The sequence below is a fragment of the Desmodus rotundus genome, chromosome 6 (assembly GCF_022682495.2).
Source record: "Desmodus rotundus isolate HL8 chromosome 6, HLdesRot8A.1, whole genome shotgun sequence".
In the NCBI taxonomy this organism is placed as follows: Eukaryota; Metazoa; Chordata; class Mammalia; order Chiroptera; family Phyllostomidae; genus Desmodus; species Desmodus rotundus.
In genome coordinates this window covers 137,370,346-137,390,252 of record NC_071392.1, presented here as the reverse complement: position 1 = coordinate 137,390,252, position 19,907 = coordinate 137,370,346, and the positions used below count along the sequence as shown (strand labels likewise).

The 19,907-nt window shown below is 39.4% G+C and overlaps 1 protein-coding gene across 3 annotated transcripts in view; it reads left to right on the top strand.

Moving 5' to 3' along the window:
• The window catches only part of PPP2R2B (protein phosphatase 2 regulatory subunit Bbeta), a 416,365-nt gene that overhangs the window by 118,866 nt on the left and 277,592 nt on the right, over positions 1–19,907 (top strand). The gene's annotated exons all lie outside the window — the stretch shown is intronic.

Below are 19,907 nucleotides of genomic sequence, written 5' to 3'. Positions count from 1 at the left end.
AAGCTGGAAATCCAAGATTAGGGTGCTGGAGTGGTCAGGTTCTGGTGAGAACCCTCTTCCAGGCTTGTAGAGAGCTGCCTTCTCACACTGTCCTCACAAGGTGGGGAGAGTGCAAGCACCTCTCTCTTATAAGGACACTAATCCCACTGTGGGGGGTCCACTCTCGTGACTTCATCTAATCCTAATCTCCTCCAAAGTCCCATCTCCAAATACCATCCCACGGGGAGTTAGGGCTTTAACATATAAATGGGGTGGGGTTTACAAACATTCAGTCCATACCAGCAGTATATTATTGATAGTAATATCATTGAACATCTATTGATGTGCCAGGCAATATCTTCCCCACATCAGCATGAGGAAGGTTGCTAGGATCAGCACACTTTTGCAGATGAGGCAACTGATGTTCATAGATCAGGGCCAGGGCTGGCGTGAAGCAAGCTGGGGAGGAGGTCCTCCCTTGCAGGATCACACCAGAACCCCAAGAGTGAACACCTTACATTTTGCGCACGAGGTACCTCACTTGTCCTGCCCTGCTTCAAATCTGGGTGAAGGAACCTGTCTTGGATTACTTCCCAGTTCATAAAGGATCAAACCAGGTTTTGAACAGAGGGCTGCAGAGCTCTTTAAATTCTTTTCTATCTCGAAAATTGTCTAAATTTCCAGATGAACACTCCAGTACCCTCCTCATTTTGGGTCTGCCATAAAAATGAAATTATCTGTGATGAAAGATTAACTTAGGCTTCACAAATGTAAATAGCTGGACTCGGCTGCAATGAATTCAGAGAATGAAAACTGATAAAATATAGGGTTCATTCTGTGGAACAGACTATCTCAGCATTATTCAGAAGATGAGAAAGAATGAGTCAAATATTTAAAAAGTAAACAGGATTTTCCCATTAATGTTAATGAAAATTAAATTTCCTGGCTGCAATTAGATAAATGGATGTCAATCAGATATGAGAGTACTAAAGAAATTAGCCATGGGATAGTCCTTAATCTGTTTGGGCTCTTTTTTTTGTGTGTGGGATGGTAGAAATGTGATCTGTTATCAGCACATGTATGATTAAATTATTAATAATATTGTGCAAGGCCACCTCAAAACCAGAGCTTGGGGACCTTTTAAATCAATTCTAATTGAAACAGAGAATCAGCAGACTGGAAAAGACCCTGACTCCTCTCAAGATATGTCAGAGCATGTGACACAGAGGACACATGGGGTTTGCAACACAGTGGCAGCAGCAAGCTGACCTTTTGGCAAATTTAATCTGCAAATGGGCTCCTGTTTAAGATAGTTAATGCCTTCCATGATTAAGGAGGCTTGAATTTAGATTTTGGGAAGCCTAGTTAAAAATATATCATGCCAGGGTACTGTGCAGACTGTCTAACTAACAGGAAGATTAAGGATGCAAATAAATCAGATTTTTAAATGAAAGACTTTACTGGCCTCTTAAGAGGATAGTAATACATGCATAATTGTGAGAAAAATGCTCCCAGATCATCAAGATCAGAGACGGGTCATATTGTCATTCCTTGAAATGTTCTGAGGTTAGAATAAAAATCCAGGAACACCCCCAGAAGCTAATGAATTCAAGAACTGATCAACATAATACTAAGCTACTCATTTCCTCTGGTTTTCATGGAGGTAGGACATCATATCATACTCTAGGGAGAATGAATGAGTTCCTTGTGGGACCCCAAGTGAGTCACTTAATCTCAGTGTAAATTTTGATTGTGGGAATAGTTGGTGGTTAGAAACAGCTGGGGTCACTGACCCTGCTTCTTTGTGTGACCTCCCACTGCCCTCTCTTACCCCCAAGGGAACCCTTCTCCTGCTACTATTTCTCAGGGACCATCTGCTTTTTCTTTGGTGACCATATCCGGGAGCTGAACCGAAGGATCTTAAAGTATACCTCAGGGGTTAAGAGCCTGAGTTTTACATTGTGGAGAACCTGGAACTGAATCCCAGGTCTGGCACTTCCTAGTATGTGCCCCTGGGTAAATTCCTCCACACTCGAGGTTATCAGCTTCTTCGGCTACAACAGGGGAACAAAGAAATGACTCTTATGGGCAGAGATCTCTAGACTCTCATAGTTCACAGAGTCCTGATTGCCTCAGTGATTGTTTCTCGGAGACTCTATGCCAAAAAAAGTACCCAACAGTTCCTTTCTTATGTAGTTGGGTCTAAACAACTTAAGATCTATTTACATCCAAGTGATTTAATAGAATGTTGAGTACATAGATATTGAGAGGAAAAAGTACTGTAATGTTTAAGTAACCACAAGTACTTGTGAGTGGGAAGTGTGTGCCTACTGAGCACTGCACTATTTCTTGAACCTTGGAACCTGATTTGCTCTTCCACACTGATTTTCCCACCATACTTGGTTTTAATCACAGCAACCACTGAAAACCAAGCTTTGAGAAGATATGGCACATAGCACAGTCTACTGTTGAAACCAGGGTCTACCGCAAGCTAATAGTTTGCATGGTTTCTGACAGGCATGTTTTACTCAAAAATTTAAAGTCCACCACAGCACCCCTGTGAGTTTGCTGCTGTACCCTGAGGCACCTCATGTCTCCTTGGGTACCATGGTTTTAGAGATCATATTGTTTGATTCTAGAGGACAAAATGTGGGGATGTATATCAAGAACTTATTTTGGGCAAGTTCATAAAATCCTACCCACTGCTGTTCTTCTGCTCTACAGATTTTTCTCTGTGATCATATAGGAAGTTAAATGCTGCCAATACCTGATTGTTCAGTTTGAATGCTTAACACATTGTCCATGGCTGGTGTGGCTTGGTGGATTGAGCACTGGCCTGCAAACTAAACAGTCATCGGTTTGCTTCCCAGTCAGGGCACATGCCTGGGTTGGGGCCCAGGTTTCCCAGTTGGGGGTGTGCAAGAGGCAGCAAATCAATGAATGCTTAACACACTGGCTGTGGGGATGAAACACGTGTGTCCTCAAGAACCTCACAGTGAGGTTGGGGAGCCGGGATAAACACAGATGAAGCAACAGGAAACAACTCACAATTGCTGATACATAAAGTAGTAGGATTTCAAAGGAGTAGGAAGTGAAGGAGGTGCGTAAGAAGAAAGGAACTGTGATGGTCCTTGAAAACCCAGCAGCAGTGAGACAGGGCCGGAGAAAGATGGAATCCCCCAAGTAAGAGAACTTGGCATTCACAAGTCTGGTGCTTTTCACACTGCAGCCAGCAGGCTGGCTTGTGCGAGAGTGTGCAGACTCCCTTTGCCCTTAGCATCTTCTCCAGTTTTGTGAAGACCAGACAGCCCATATGTGCTGCTTGTAGACTTGACCCATGTGTAATGATATCAATTCCATGAACATTCTTTGTCTAGTTGCTACATGAAAATTTCTGTGATAGGAATATAAGCCAACCTTTGACAGCACTAATATGGAAAACACTTATTTTGACCGGAGTCCTGGAGATACTTGGAGAAAGTGCTTGCTGAAGCAGGGACTTCAGAAAAGGGCGCATAGCTGGCTTAAAATATAGAGTCTTGTAGTCCACCAACTCACTAGAACAAAAATATACCTTTCTTTCCTGGTTTTTAACTTCCAGTTAAGCTAATTGCACAAGATGTAGTCTTGCCAATTCATGGTAATCCAATGACTTTCAGATTTAAACCAATAATTTAGGACTTAGGCATTCAATTACACACACACACAACCCTCTTAACCTTTCCCCTTCATATCAAAATGGCACCCCTTGTGCCATCCTCTGCTTTCGTGGGAATCAGCGGAGGAGTACCTCACCTTTTCTGGTCCTCCACATGGGCCTCTATCCTTGAAGCGCCCCCTTCTGGGTATAACTCATCTTGGCCCCCTCTCCAGACTTATCCCCAAAAGGCCTTATGCATCTTGACCTTCCCAGGTGTTACTCTGTTACCCTCTGCTGCAGGTGTAACTCATCTTGTACCCCCTCCAGGAGAACTTTATCTTAACTTACTGGCCTACCCCTATGGTTCTTCTTTCATGTGGATTGTCTTTTTTATCTTAATCTGTTGTGTGAGATGTGATTGACATTAAAAATTTGCTAGTTTAAAATTTTTTCAATCCTCACTCGAGTATGTTTATTAATTTTAGAGGGAGAGGAAGGGAAAGGAAAGACACTACAAGGAGAAAGAGAGACAGAGGGGGGGTGGAGAGAGAGAGAGAGAGAGAGTGATGTGAAAGAGAAACACTGATAGATTGCCTCCTGTTTGCACCCTGACTGGGAATTGAACATGCAACCTAGCTATGTGCCCTGACCAGGAATTTTGGTGTATGGGACAATGTTCCAAACAACTGAGCCACCTGACCAGGGCTAAATCTTTTTGACTTATTTATTTTTCTTTTTTTTTAGAAAGAGAGAGGAAGGAGGGGGAGAGAGAGACATCAACTTGTCATTCCACTTATCCATGTACTCACTGGTTGCTTCTTGTATGTGCCCTGACCAGAGATCCAACCTGCAACCTTGGCATATTGGGATGACACTCTACCCGACCAGGGCCAAAAATTTGCCAGTTTTAAATGCAATGTTCAGTAAGATTTGACAAGGTTAGATGGGTTTGTAACCATCACAATTATTATATAAAATTGTGCTGTACAATAGAAATATAATATAAGCTACATAATGTAATTTAAAATTTTCCAGTGGCTACAATTTTTAAAAGTATAAGAGAAAGGTAAAATTAATTTTAATAGTATTTGTATTTTTATTTAAGTTAATATATCCAAATATCATTTTGATGTATAACCAATATGAAAACATATTGAGGTATTTTACATATATTTTCACATTAATTATTTGAAATTCACTATGTATTTCACACATACAGAATATTGTAATTCAGAATAAATTTTCATCAGAAGTATTTGATCTGTATTTAGTTTCTATAAAAGTCACAGTTGAAAAAGTAGATTAAAATGCCCAAGTTATTCCAAATATACTTAGTTTTCTACTATAACTTTTAATTTTATTTATATTTGATTTAATTTAAATTACATATAATTAAAAATCCAGTCCATATGTGCCATATGTCAAGTGCTCAGTACTCATATGTGGCTAGAGGCACCGTATTAGGCAGCACAGAGAACATTTCCTGAACCCCCAGAAGTTATCTTCTGCTCCTTTGAAATCACTCCCCTCCTACCACCACCTGGCACTAGCAACCAATGATCTGCTATTTGTCACCACAGGTTTGGTTTTTCTATTATAGGATGCCACACAAGTGGAATCAAACATCCAACAGCTTTTTGTTTCTAACTTACTGAACTTAACTACATTGACTCTGTGATGTATCTATGTTGCATTTTCAGTAGTTAGTTCCTTTTAATTGCTGAATAGGATTACATTGTGTAGATGTATTACAGCATTCCCCAGTGGATAGACATTTGGGTGTTCTAGTTTGGGGCTGTTATAAATATAGCTATTATGAATGTTCAAATACAAATGTTTGTGTGGACACATGTTTTTAATTTTCCCAAATAAATCTCTATGAGTGGATTGAATGGTGTGTGTTCAACCTTAAAGGGAACTACCAAATGTTTTTCCCAAGTGCCATTTTGCATTCCTACCAGCTGTCTATGAGAGTTCCAATTGCTCTACATCCTCACCAACATTTGAGATAGTTGGTCTTATCAGTTCTAGTAGGAATGCAATGCTTTTCTTTGTGGTTTAAATATGCATTTTCCTAATGACTAATAAAACCGAACATGGTTTCATGTGCTTACTTGCCATTTGCATATTTCTTTGGTGATCATTAAGTTGTAAGAGTTGTTTTAAATAGGCTAGATACAAGTTCTTTATCAAATATGTTTAGTTTGTTTTCTTCCAGTCTTGGCTTGGTTGTGACATTAATGATTTTATCTACTGCTGCTGACTGTGGTCCTGCAGGGCCCTCCAAACCAACATCCATGCATTCACTTTTTGTCTCCTGGCCCGCCAGCGTGTGCTTAATTACTTCTGCTTTTCTCTCAGAGAGCTGCAGGAGTTGCTGGCAGTCTATTTCCGCCTGTGTTGAGGTTGCAGGACTCGGGACAGATGTACTCAGCCAGTCTGCACGAACAGTTGTTGCAAATGTCACTCAGACACCGTAGTGGTTAGGCACACGGTTTCTTCATTTCTGAGGTTATGGCCTCTCTGGGCTCTACTATAGAACCTGAGGTACAAGTTCCCATTACTGTCTGCGAGATTTCCCACAGTCTGTCTGTAAGTTCTATCACTCACCTGCCGATCCCAGGACTGGGCTGGGTGAACCTTGTCTGAGACTCAGAGGACATCCAATTTGGAAGTTTGCCGTTCTGATCTATCTGCTTCCTGACACTTGGCCAGACTTTGGCCTCCTTTCATAATCAGGCTCTTATGCAATCAACCTGCATTCTTCCCTTTCTTTCTTCCTTATAGAATAAAAGCCAAGCCTTCAGTCTTCCAGGCATTGGTGCTCAGTATTTAAAGCCAAGCTTTTGATCTTCAAAAGTCCTTTTTATTCTCCACTCAGGCACCAGACTCTAAGATTAATATCCCTGTTATAAGTTATAAAACTCTAGTTAGAAACTAAGAAACAACAAATACAATGCTTTGGTCTTTCTGTTTCTGCCTCCATTCTGAGTTGAGTGCCCAGAGAGAATCATCCCTTTGGCCTAAACACTAGGCTAGAGGAAGAGTGAGAGCTATCTCTTCATTCTACAAAGTATTATCCCATGGCAGTTGGCTCTCACTAGGCCAAGAAGTCTCTAAGAGACAAGACCATCACTAACAACTCAGGGACAGGAAAGCCAGGGCACATTTGGAAAATGGCAATAAAATTAATTCTTACATTGACCGTGATACTGGCAGCCTCTACCTTTTATTGTGGGGTAACTGTGTGGCAACTCTGGCTCAAGCATTTTGCTTCTATTATCCCATAAGGTTGATAATTATTATCCCCATTTTTGCTATTAAGGAAACTGAGGATTCTGATGCAACTTCAGTTTTCCTAAGGTCAAATGTTAAGAGCATCTCCAGGATTTACAATCCAATCCTATCTGCTTTTAAAGCATTAGAGGGCCCATTTACAACCTTAGAAGTTATTGGGGACCCCAACAAGCTTTATTTTATGTAGGTAATATCTATTTATATTTACTTTATTTGACATTAAAACTGAGAGGTTTTTAGAAGTATTTAACTCACTTTAAAATAACAACAATAAATCTATTATGTATTAACCTCAAGCATATTTTATGAAAAAATTACTCTATTTTGCCAAAATAGAAGTAAGAAGAGTAGTAATGCTTTATGCTTTTTGTGTATCTCTTCAATGTCTGGCTTAATAGAAGACATCTGCATTCAATCTGGAGCAATGTCGCACACCATGTAGCCTCTGGAAAACACTACTGTACCCTTGTGAGAGAACAAGAATAAAAATGGCACTTATAATCTTAGTGTGATGAAAACCATTTTAATCTGTGGATCCTATTAAAGGAACTTCTGGGACCCCTAGGGGTGCCTAGACTGCTGTATTAGGGTAACTATAAATATATTTATTCCAAAGTAGCAAAAATCTATTGTGTAGACAGAAGAGGTGGGGTACGAATAGGGATGTGTAGAGTAGGACCAGATTATGAGAAGGTGATTACTAATTAAGGACTTTGGATATTGTTCTGAAAGCACTGTGAAACCATTGATGGCTTCATCTTGATAAGAGCTTTGGTGGAGGGTGGGGATTTGTCTGTCAATAAAGTGGGTGGAATAGATTGCAAAGAGCAGAAAAATGACAAATAGTAAGAACCCAATGAAGAAGCATTGTACTATAGTATATTTGGAGACATCTTAGGATTTTGTAAAAAAATAAATGTGTTCATTTGTATGAAATGCAGAGAACAAAGCCTGCTCCAAACTAAGTGCTGTGTTAGAATTTATACTAGTTGTTGGTATACAATAGTACTATTGCTATTATTACTTGTAGTAAATAAGCAGTAATAAAAGCCAGAACTTGGCAGGATTAGAGAGACATTTTGTAATAAAGTTCATAGAATGCTGTTGCCATTTGGATGTGGGGGTGAGAAAATTGAAAATGTTAAGATACTGATACTAACGTTAACTAATAGAGGGACCTAGGAAGTATTTTGACAAAGAATTGAGCACACACACAATGAGGTCCTTAAACAGGTAAAACACAAGACCATACATCAGTTCAGGTCCCTCCCATGTTTTACATTCTTCAGTGGTTTTTCATCACACCTTGGATTTTATTTTAATTTCTTCCAATAGCCTCCATGACCAGTGTGTTAAATTCTAATTATTTTTCCACTTTCATCTTGGGGTGCCCTCCTTTTCCATTACTTTGGCTCAATATTTTAGTGTCTTGAACCCTCCAAGCTGTTTCCCACCTTGGGGCATTTGCACTATTATTCTCTTTCTTGTCATGTACCCGTCACACCAACCCTTCACATGGCTGGGTCCTTCAAACTGGCTGCAGAGTTACCTCCTTAAGAGCCTCTCTCTGATCATCCTATCCAAGTCAGCCTCCCTCCCCCTGTGCATTCTTTTCTCTCACCACTTCATGTTCATTATCTTCATAGACAGGACATTTCATGAGGACACAGACTTAGCATTTCTTGCATCGTTGTTGACATATTGCCTAGGGAAGGTTCTCAGATACAAAGTGTATTTGTTTCATGAGTGAATAAATGGAATCCAGAAGACAGGTCAAAATAGAAAGAGGGCAGTAAAATGTAAGGGAATCTGTGCTTTGGTCTGAATTTGTTTGCATTTTAAGTTAGCACCAATAAGCCAGCTGTCTTTAATGGGAGCTTCTTGATCATTTTTTACTTCAAAATTGTATGTGCCTCAATTTTTGAAATCTCTTCAATTATGTTTACCCATGTCGTCAACTGGAACACTCACCTTTGAAAGTTGCCAAGTTAGCAACAACAGCTCAATGCTCCTTCACAAATGGCAACAGCCTGCCCCTTGCCTCAAAACCTAGCGAAGGAGGACACTCCCTGCTTCCACACTGCAGCTTCTTCATCCTACATATTACTCTGCCTTTGTGTGTTCAAAGGACCAGTGATGTATTCTAGACGAATATCAAGTGACTCAGCCATTGGGTGAATGGTGAAAGTAATATATTGTTTTAAGAAATCCTGGTGTTTCCAGTAGAGTATCTAGCAAAAGAATGGCATAGTTCAATAAATGTTAGGTTCCCCAGCCCTTCAGTCACTGAATTGATAGTATAGAATTCTTATTTGAAAATCATTCTCTCTTGGAAATTTGACATTGTTGCTTGATTGTTTCTGAAGAGAATATTGCATTGATGATCTGAAAGTTATTGCTACATAGATGGGCTGTGTTTTCTTCGTGGAAACTTTTAGGATCTTCCCTTTATCCTTGGTGTTCTGGAAATTCACAGTAATTATGTACTTGTCAGTCTTTTTAAAATAATTAACATAGATACCCAATGGGTCCTTTCAATTGGAAGACTCCTGTTCTTCAACTGGGGAAAATTTTCTTCAAGTATTTATTTAATAATTTCTTTTTGATTTCCTATTTAAAAGGGAGCTTCCTGGTATTTATATTAGTTGGCTGTTGAGCTTATAAAATAATTTATTAATTTTATTATCTTTAATATTTTATCTTTTTGTCCTACTTTTTTTCCTCCAGATTTATTGAGGTATGGCTAGCATAATTTTATGTTTTTAAGGTATACCATGTAATGATTTTTGTATACATATACATTGTGCAATGCTTACCACAATCAAACTAATATTAAACTAATTAACATATCCACCACCTTGCATAATTACTTTATGTATGTTGTGAGCATACTTAGCATCAACTCTTTTAGCAAACTTCAAGTATACAATACCTAATTATTAACTACTATAGCCACTGTGCTACACAATAGTTCTCCAGAACATGTTCATCTTAAAACTGAAAATTTTACCCTTTGAATGATATCTCCCCTTTTTTTCCTGTTTCTGGTAACCACTGTTCTTTCTATTCTTTGTTACTATGAATTTGACTTTTTAAAAAATTTTTCCTATACAAGATTATGCAGTGTTTGTCTTTCTGTATCTGGCTTATTTTACTTAGAATGTACTCTAGGTTTATCCATGTTGTAAATGGCAAGATTTCCTTCTTTTGTACGGATGAACAATATTCTATTCAATATGCACATAAAAATATCTTCTTTATCCATTTACTCATCAACAGACACTAACTTGTTTCCATATCCTGGCTACTGTGAATAATCCTGTAATGAAGTGGAGAGTGCAAATATCTCTTAGGATAGTGACTTTATTTCCTTTCCAGAGGTGGAATTGCTGGGTCATATGGTAGTTCTATTTTTAATTTTGTAAGGAGCCTTCATACTGTTTTCCATAGTGGCTCTATCAATTTACATTTCCACCAACAGTGTACAGGGGTTCCCCTCACATCCTCACCAACATTTGTTATATTTTGACTTTTCTAATTATAGGCATCCTCACAGGTACAAGGTGATATACCACCATGGTTTGATTTGTATCTCCCCATTGATTAGTGATATTGATATAGTCATATACCTGCAGGCCATTTGTATGTCCTCTTTGGAAAAATATTTAGTCATGTCCTTTGCTCATTTTTAATTGAACTGTTTGTTAGTTTGCTATTGAGTGGTATGAGTTCCTTATATATTTTGGATATTATCCTCTCATCAAATATGTTGTTTGCAAATATTGTCTCCCATTTCATATGTCACCTTTTCATTTTGGTTGTTTCTTTTGTGAGGCATAAACCTTTTCATTTTATGTAGTCCCACTTTTCTATTTTTGCTTTCGTTGCCTGTGATTTTGTGTCATATAAAAAATAATCATTGTCAAGATCAATGTTAAGGAGCTTTTCCCCTGTTTTCTTCTAAGAGTTTTATAGTTTCAGGTCTTATGTTTAGGTCTTTAATCTACTTTCGTTCATTTTTATATATGGTGTAAGATAGGGGTCCTAGTTCATTTTGTTGTATGTGGATATTCAGTTTTTCTAATATCATTTATTAAAGAGAGTATACTTTCCCCATTGTGTAGTCTTGATGCCTTTGTCAAAAATTAGTTGACTATATGTGCACGGTTTTATTTCTGGGTTCTCTACTCTGTTGCATTGGTCCATTTCCTAGATGCTATCTTTTAACCTTCTAATGATTTGATAACAAATTAGCCATATTTTTTAATTACATGAGACTTTCTTATTCTCTACATCTTTCTTTGTAAAGCATCTTGTTCTTGATATGTAGGGGTGCAATATTATTTTTAAAATATTTCTGCTTGTGCTAATTAGGATTTATTTTTTTATGTTTTTAAAGTTGTATCTGTCACCCAGTATGTTTTTGTTCATCCTGTTCTTTTTTTAACATTGTAGATTTTACTCAATCATCTAGCTTATTTTACATTGCCCAGTCATATGTGAGAATGAATCAATAGAAGAGTCAAATGAATACCAATAGGGCTTATCACTGGCTGGTTGCATAGTAGAATGAGTAGGCAGGAACATAACTTTACGTTTTGGAATCTCTAAGTGTCAGAATTCAGAGCACTTCACTTTGGAGACACAACCTCCACACTCAGCACCATCATCTACCCCAGACTGTATAGGGGTTTTTTTGCAAAGAGAAGAACCTTCTATTGTATACTTGGGTGGGGTACAGAGAGGAGTTAAACAGTGGGGATTACCAGCAAGTGAATCAATATTTCTATGGATTTCATTTTAGCACCCTCTCCATTTGTAGTCCCCATCTCATGTCATTTTAGCTGTCTCTAAGTCCTGAACCTCTCCAGGTGTCTGCAGGTACATGAGTACTCTCTTTGGCTGTATCATTTCTCCCCTTCATTTGTCAACATCCACCCATCAACTTGTCTTCTCCCAGAAACACATGAAATCCATAGTCCACATAATAACTGCCCTTATGTTCTCTTCGTTGCTGTTAGGTTACATCTGCTTTGCTCCTTTACTGTCATTTTAAAGAGATCTTGGGGAAAAGAGATGACCAATGTATATCTAGTTCACTAGTACCCTTAATTTTCTTTTTCTGCTTGTCCTAAATCAAGGAGGACCATTACCTTCTTAAGAGGCAAAGCCAGCCTCTCCTACTTGGGTTATTTCTATGTCCTAGAAATTTGTTTTCAAATAGAAAAGCTACCTTCTTGGGCAGTTTGAGCCCCTGCTTTTTCCCAATTACACCAATTTTCTGTGCTTTGAGGTATTGACAACTGCTTCTTATGCTTTTAAATCTTGGAATATTCAGTTTTATTTGATGTGTAGGTGTATAATATTCTGAATAATAGAGAGGTGAATCACCAAAAACACAGAAATGGACTTTAACATTTTTTCAACAAAAAATATCCAAGGATTTCTTTATAGTTTTATAAATTCTCACCATCATAGAATGATTTCATCTGAACAAATATTTTGAGAGAAAAATCATTCTACTGACTGTTTAGGTATTTTTCAGAGAATTATGGGAATTATAGTTCTGTTCTTTTTAGAAGTATTTAGTATGTACTTACTGGGTAAAGGACCTTGAACAGAACTTTCCAGGGGAAAATCAAGTAGAACCATTATGTAGAATATTAAGTGTAACTAGTCGGTTAAGACTCAGGTAAAACTGGGTTCAAATCCAGGTCTATCCATTCTACTTGCTCTAAGATACTTGCTCTATTTGCTCTTAACATCACTAAGTCTTGATTTCCTCAATAATAAGTGATAGTAATAATCCTTCCCTTGTGGGGTTCATTGTGAGAGAGGCAACTAAGTTGTATCTAAAGAAATAAGCACAATGCCTGGTAGTTGGTAAGCACCCGTCAAATGGTAGCTGGTTTGATTATGGGGCAAACAGCCTACATAATGTCATTGCTTACCATATTCTTAAAAATATGGCGGGGGGAGCACTTCTTTCTAGAAACAGCAAAGTTTGTGTAATTCCACAAGGCTTAGACTTAGCTCTCCTTAATGTCTCTCAGTCTGCCTTTGTATAAGTTCATTCTATTTTGCTCAACCCTGAGGATGTTAGAATGCTGAGCCAGGCCATCACCTAGTCAATATTATTTAGTCCAATGAATAGACAAATAGTAATGACTCCTCAGAATTGTTCATTTTGCCATTTCAGTAATTACTTATTGAAGAATCACTGACTAATCTGTGACATGACAGGTTTTGACATCTCCCAATTATGTGCACATTGGAATCTAAAAGTTAGAGTTGTCCTTTTCTATGGTGAAGGTGGAGTTTGCAACTCCTAATTTGCCTAATAAGATGGGTCCAGAAGCTGGACAGAGATGGGATTCTTTTGACAACATTCACATTGGTTTCAAGGGAAGCTATAGGCATACTACAAGGTGGTGTGGAAATATGCAAATGTTGCTAAATTTGTAGTAATGAATTAATGTATTTACTTCAAGCATACTAGTTAACTATTCATAAACTGGGGAAGGAAAATCAGTTCTAGTCTCTACAGACAGCTATTACTTATTCAGTCCTACAATGTACACACTGCTGAAAGGACCTGATACACTGCCGATGAAACACTGAGTCTTTAATTCATGGATCCATTGAATGAATTTTATTTCATATGTCAGGCACTGTATTAGAAACTGGGAAACGGTGGTGATGTGAAACTTCCTTTTGTCCATCATCTCAGCACTATAGACAATTCCCACCCTTTAGTCACTCAGGAGCCATCTCTGTTATGAGACCAACTGTCACAGTATCACAGTGCTTGTAACCCTTATTTTACTTATTAATGGCCCCAAAATGCACAAGTAGTGATGCTGGCAACTCAGTTATGCCAGAGAAGCCATAAAGTGCTTCCTTTCAGTGAAAAGGTCTGTATGTATAGAAAAATCTTAGTGTGCATAAGGTTCGGTTCTATCTGAAGTTTCAGGCACCCACTGAGGGAGAGTCTTGGAACGTATCCCCTACAGAGAAAGGAGACTACTGTATGGTCCAGAGGCAAAGGAATGCTTGGCAAGGAGGGAAACCTTGGGAGGTAGATTGAGGCTCTGTGTAGACTGGGAGGTCTTGACTTGAGCATTTAGCTCTATAATTAAGTTGTAAGTTCCTTACCAGTACCTACAAAGGCTAGAGCTAAGCACATAGTAGGCAGGTAGTAGATGTTTGATGTTGAATGAATATATGCCTTTATTATGAGCCTAATGACGCAAACAGTTTCATACCCCCTTGTAATGGAACCATGTCTTTGAGTTAGGTTTTTTCAAATGGAGGTGGATAAGAAAAAAAGCAGATCTGCCAAAACAATTCAAGAATGGAAATTGGAAAGTAAACAAATCTACCATCCATGTGAGCAACAACAGAGCACATAAAAACGACAGTGTGCAGCCCCGATACCAACAGCTAACATTGATGGTGTGGGGGTTAGACACCATGGACTGCTTTCAATGTGTTACAAATATTAATGCAGGAAATGTTTACAACAATACTATGAAGGAGATACTGTTATTATCAGAACTTTGCAAAAGAAATTGAAGCACAGAGTAATTAAAAATGTTGCCTAACATAAAGCTAGGAAATATCACAGCCAAGATTTGAACTCAGTCTGGTTCTCAAAATTCATGCCTTTAGCCATTTGCCTAGTACATCTGACTGACCCATCTTAGAAAGGCAGCTTACATGTGGCTTTCCCTACACCACCTAATACATCATTAAGTATTATGTATGTGATAGCTATTATGATTCTCCATATCAAAATATGCATGGGAAGTGGTGGTACTGTAATTCTAACTGTACATTATATTTCAAACCTTTCTTTGGTCCCAGGTCTTCCATTAAACCCAAAACCCACCCCCTTTCTTTTTCTGCCACAATGAGTCAGCATTTGGAGGCAGGAAGTACTCCAAACTTTGTTTGTTTTCTGGGGAGAGAGTCTAAAACCTTCATCTAATTCTTTTTTTTTTTAGTCCCTCCCACTTCTTTTTTTTTTATTTTTATTTACTTATTTTTAGAGAGAGGGGAAGGGAGAGAGAAAGTGAGGGAGAAACATCAGTGTGTGGTTGCCTCTCACATGGCCCCCACTGGAGACCTGGCCCCCAACCCAGGCACATGCCCTAACTGGGAATTGAACCAGGGACCCTTTCGTTTGCAGCCCTCAATCAATCCACTGAGCTACACCAGCCAGGGCAAAACCTTCATCTATTTCTTAAAAGTATCTGTGACCCTAAAATGTTAACATCGCTACTCAAGACCTATGCTAATTTTCAGAGGCAATTTCATAAACTTGGGTTATAATACTTTGTTCACCCTCGTAATACTGTTCAGATGCCAAACAGAAATTACAGAGTTCTCTACTTGAGGGATATTTAATATAATTATTTCACTCTACATTTATCCCAGTAATATTTATTGAGTTTTAAAATACATACAGCCTTGCTTACAAGTTCAAGGTCCATATAGCTCTTGAATTCTGGCTTCTGTAACCTATCTCACTAGTATAGTAAGTGCCAGGGTGGCAAACTTGCTTGCATAGTACCTTGAACTTGTCAAAATCTTTTCCCCCCAGTGGGCTCTGTTTACCATGTGATATCCCCTGTAGCTTTCAAAGGTGCCTGCCTATACTTAGAAGTTTCCCTCCAAAGGAGACAGTGGCAGAATGTGGTGGTGTAGGGAGAGGATGATTTGTGCTGATTTTCGGTGATCACAAAAGGCTTCCTTCCCAGATCTCTGCAGCTGCGGGTCAGGGAGACTGATACAGTCCCTTGTGCACTCGCCCTGGCCCACCTCAGGGCAAAAGATGGAGATGAAGGGGAGGAGAGGAACTCTGTTACCTCTTTTTTTTTCTAGGACTGGCCCCCACAACTTTTGAGAATGGTCATTTCTCCCCTTGACACTGACCTTGAAATACTAGGGAGTTAAGCCAACCTAATTGTCCAATAACCCTCTTAAGAAAAAGTGGTATTTTAAAATGTTTAATTGTCCAATAACCTTCCAATCCCCGGCTGCTGTGGCTCAGTGGATTGATCACCGGCCTGTGAACTACAGGGTTGCTGGTTCAATAACCTTCCATTTATCCTCTTTAAAAGAAGTCGAGTAGAGTCATGGGGTCAGGGAGCTGGCTGAGCATTGGAGCCAGATCACCAGGGTCCACTCAATGGGACTATCAACAAATCACCAGGTGATCTGGGCATTTTTTTCCCTAGACTTCATTTTCCTCATCAGCAAAATGATGAGTTAGACCTAATGATCTTTAAGCCCCCTTTTAATTTTTTAAAAGATTTTATTTATTTATTTATTTTTAGAGAGAAGGGAAGGAAGGGAGAAAGAGAGGGAGAGAAACATCAATGTGTGGTTGGCTCTCGCATACCCCCTACTGTGGACCTGGTCTGCAACCCAGGCATGTGCCCTGACTGGGAATGGAAGCGGTGACCCTTTGGTTCATAGGCTGGTGATCATTTCACTGAGCCACACCAACCAGGTCTAAGCCCTCTTTCAATTTGAACCTTGCTGGATGTGTATTTGGCATTACCAGAGTTAGCCAAACTGCAAAGTTTAAAGGAAGAATTCCCAATACTGTCCTCACTTCTCACATCAACTATAAATCTTGGGAGCTTCCAAGCCTACCCTCAGTTTCAATAACTCTCTGGGACACAGAACACACAGAAAGTTTTGTATGCATGGTTACAGTGTATTACAGGGAAAGCGGGGAGATCTAAGTCAGCCAATGGCAGAGATGCATAGGGCAGAGTCTGGCTGAGTTCCAGACTTGAACTTTCCATTGTTTTAGAACACATCATCCTCCCGGCACTGATGTGTGACAGTGTGCATAGAGTACTGCTACCCGGGGAAGCTTACCTGAGCCTGGTGTTCAGAGATTTTATTGGCCTTTCATTATGTAGGCATTTTTGATTGAACTTAGACTTCAGGTCAACTGGCCCCACCCTAAATTATATAGTCTTTCTGGTGTGGGCAATGTCATCAGGTATGACATAGATTACCTCCCAGAAGCCTAGGGCAAAGGCCAGACCTCATTTTGGGCAAGGCCAATGGATGAACAAGCCACCTAGGTTTATTGTTCGTTAAGATTCTCTCCTGAGTGATCTTCATTATTAAGCAAACACACATTGACTCCTTTATTCTTTCAAAAGGTACAGTAGAGTAACCAATATGGGCCAGGCACTGTTCTAGCTGCCAGGTATACAGCAAGGAACAAAAACATTCCTGTGTGCTTGAAAATTCTCTTCTACTGGCATAATAAACCAAACCAAATAAACACATACTGTCAGGTGGCAGTGCAGGGATGGGGAGTGATGAGGGAGGAATGCTATTATATTTTATACAGAGTGGGGAAGGGAGGCAGCTCAGAAAGTCAAAGCTGGAGCAGACACCTGAATGAGGGGAAGCACTAAGCTATGCTGCTGTCTCAAGGAAGGCACTCGGGACAGAGAGAACAGCACATTCAGAGGTCCTGGTGTGCTTGGCAAACAATAAGGATGCCACTGTATCTCTGCGTGAGGTGGGAGGATCAGGCTGAGACAAGAGTTGGAGATGCTACAGGTGGGAGGTGGGAAAAAAATAAGCACAGAGCTATAGCTAGAGCCAAATCTTTCCAGCATTTTAAGGAACTTTTATTCTGAATGAGTAGAAAGCCAATGAAGGACTTTGAGCAATTTGCATTTAAAAGGAGTATTATGCCTGCTGGCTTAGAAACCCTTCTGTGGGGGCTGGAAGGAGGGATCAGACACTGGTTAGCATCTGTTGAAGCAGCAAAGGTAGGATGTGATGGCAGTTGGAGCATAGTAGGTACAGCAACGGAGGGGGTTGGACTCCAGATGTATTTTGAAGTTAAGAAATGGCAGGATATGCTGATGGATCGGAAGGATATGGAGAATGAGAGGAATCAAGGAACAGGAAGTTGGGGCAGGTATGGTGGGGGTGGCATGAAGGACTGAGATACCTTGTTAGATACCCAGTGAAATGTTGGGCAGCTGTCTGTGATGTTAGTCTGGAGGTCAGGGGAGTGGTTTGTGCTGGAAGTCCAAGTGTGGGGTTTTGTCCCCATGTGAGTGACAAGCCGTGAGACTGGATGAGGTCACTGTGGATGTGACTGTGGATAGAAAAGTCTGAGACCTTTGACATCTGGGTTGCTTATATATTTAGAGGTTCAAACAGTGAGGAAGAGCCAGCAAATGAGCCTGAGAACAAGCATGCATCTGCATCGAGGTAGCAGGAGAATCAGGAAGAGTGCTGCCTGGGAACTAGAGAAGAAAAGACGTTAGGAGAAAGTGAGTGCTCGAGTGCATGCACAAAACTCTTCACGGGCATGTATGAAAGGCAGTGGTACCTCTAATTCAGTAAGTTCTCAGAAATTTACCCACTTACCCTCTGACCATAAAATCCTACTCTTTAATCTAAAAGACTAATAAGAGTTCACAGGCAGACTCCTATGACTGTACCTTTACATTTCTCCACCTTTAATGGCCATAATAGAGTACAGATGCCCAGCTGTGAAAAAATATATTTTTTGGCCATGACATCTGACTATCTGGCTTCTTCTTCTAGCTGGAATTAAAGCCATAGGTAGGTGTTGAACTAGCAGTTGGCCTATTAGGGTGGTGACCATTACAGTGACTGAACTACATTTTTTTTCCTGTCCATTATATATTGTTATATGGTGTCACCTTAGCATTTTTAGAATTTTGATTTTTTTTAAATTCCATTAATTCAGCTTACCAGTTTTAGGGCAAAATGCAGATTGAGTTCAAATTTACTATAATATGTGATATATATATATGTGTATATATATATATATATATGTTGGTGTATCTGTATATGTTTTTGCATTCAGTTTGTGTTTAAATAGTTATGAGGTTCAGCACATTAATGTTGCTTAGTTTGGTTTAGCATTAGAATCTAATTCAAATCCTTAGTAGATGGGAATTTTCTCTTTGACAGAGCTTGGATAAAGCTCATTTTGTGAATGAAGTAACACATTTGGAATAGTTCCTCTATGCCAGGGGTGTCAAACTCATTTTCACCGGGGGCTACAACAGCATCACAGTTGCCTTCAAAGGGACGAATGTAATTTTAGGACTGTATAAATGTAACTACTCCTTAACTAGGGGCAAGGAGCTGGGCACTGCCGCTGGGTAGAAACAAGGTGCTGGCCTGATCAAACAAGGTGGAGGGGCAGATTCGGCCCACGGGCCTTGTGTTTGCTACCTGTGCTCTATGCTATAGTTACAAAACACGTGTTGTTATTGAGCCCTAGAAATGTGAGGTGCTGCACCTCTTAGATTGAGAGGTGCTGTAAGGTTAAGATGCACACCAAATTTCAAAGAGTTGACAAAAATATGAAACAAAAAACCACACATAACTACTGTCAAGTATTTTTACACACATTTTTTAAACTAAAAAATGGGACCAGTCATTATATGTTGTTTTATGACTTTTAAACAATGTAACATGAACATCTATCCTTATAATACCTTTAAATTTTTTATGGACTAAATAAAACTCAAGGATATATCATACTTCCAGAAGTAATAGTGGCTTATGATAGCACTGATATTTTTCAATTACCGTTTACATTCAATATTATATTGCACTAGTTTTAGGTGAACAGCAGAGTGGTTAGACATCATATACTTTACAACGTGTTTCCCCAATATTTCCAGTACCCACCTGGCACCGTACATACTTATTACAACAATATTGACACATTCCCTATGCTGAACTCTCCATCCCCGTGACTATTTTATAATTGCCAATTTGTCCTTAGTCCCTTCACCTTTTTCACCCGGTCCCCGCCCCCGCGCCCCCCCCCCCCCCCACCATCAGTCTGTTCTCAGTACTATGAGTCTGTTTCAATTGTGTTTGTTCATTTATTTTGTTCTTTAGCTTCCACATATAAGTGAAATCATATAGTATTTGTCTTTCTCTGACTGACCTA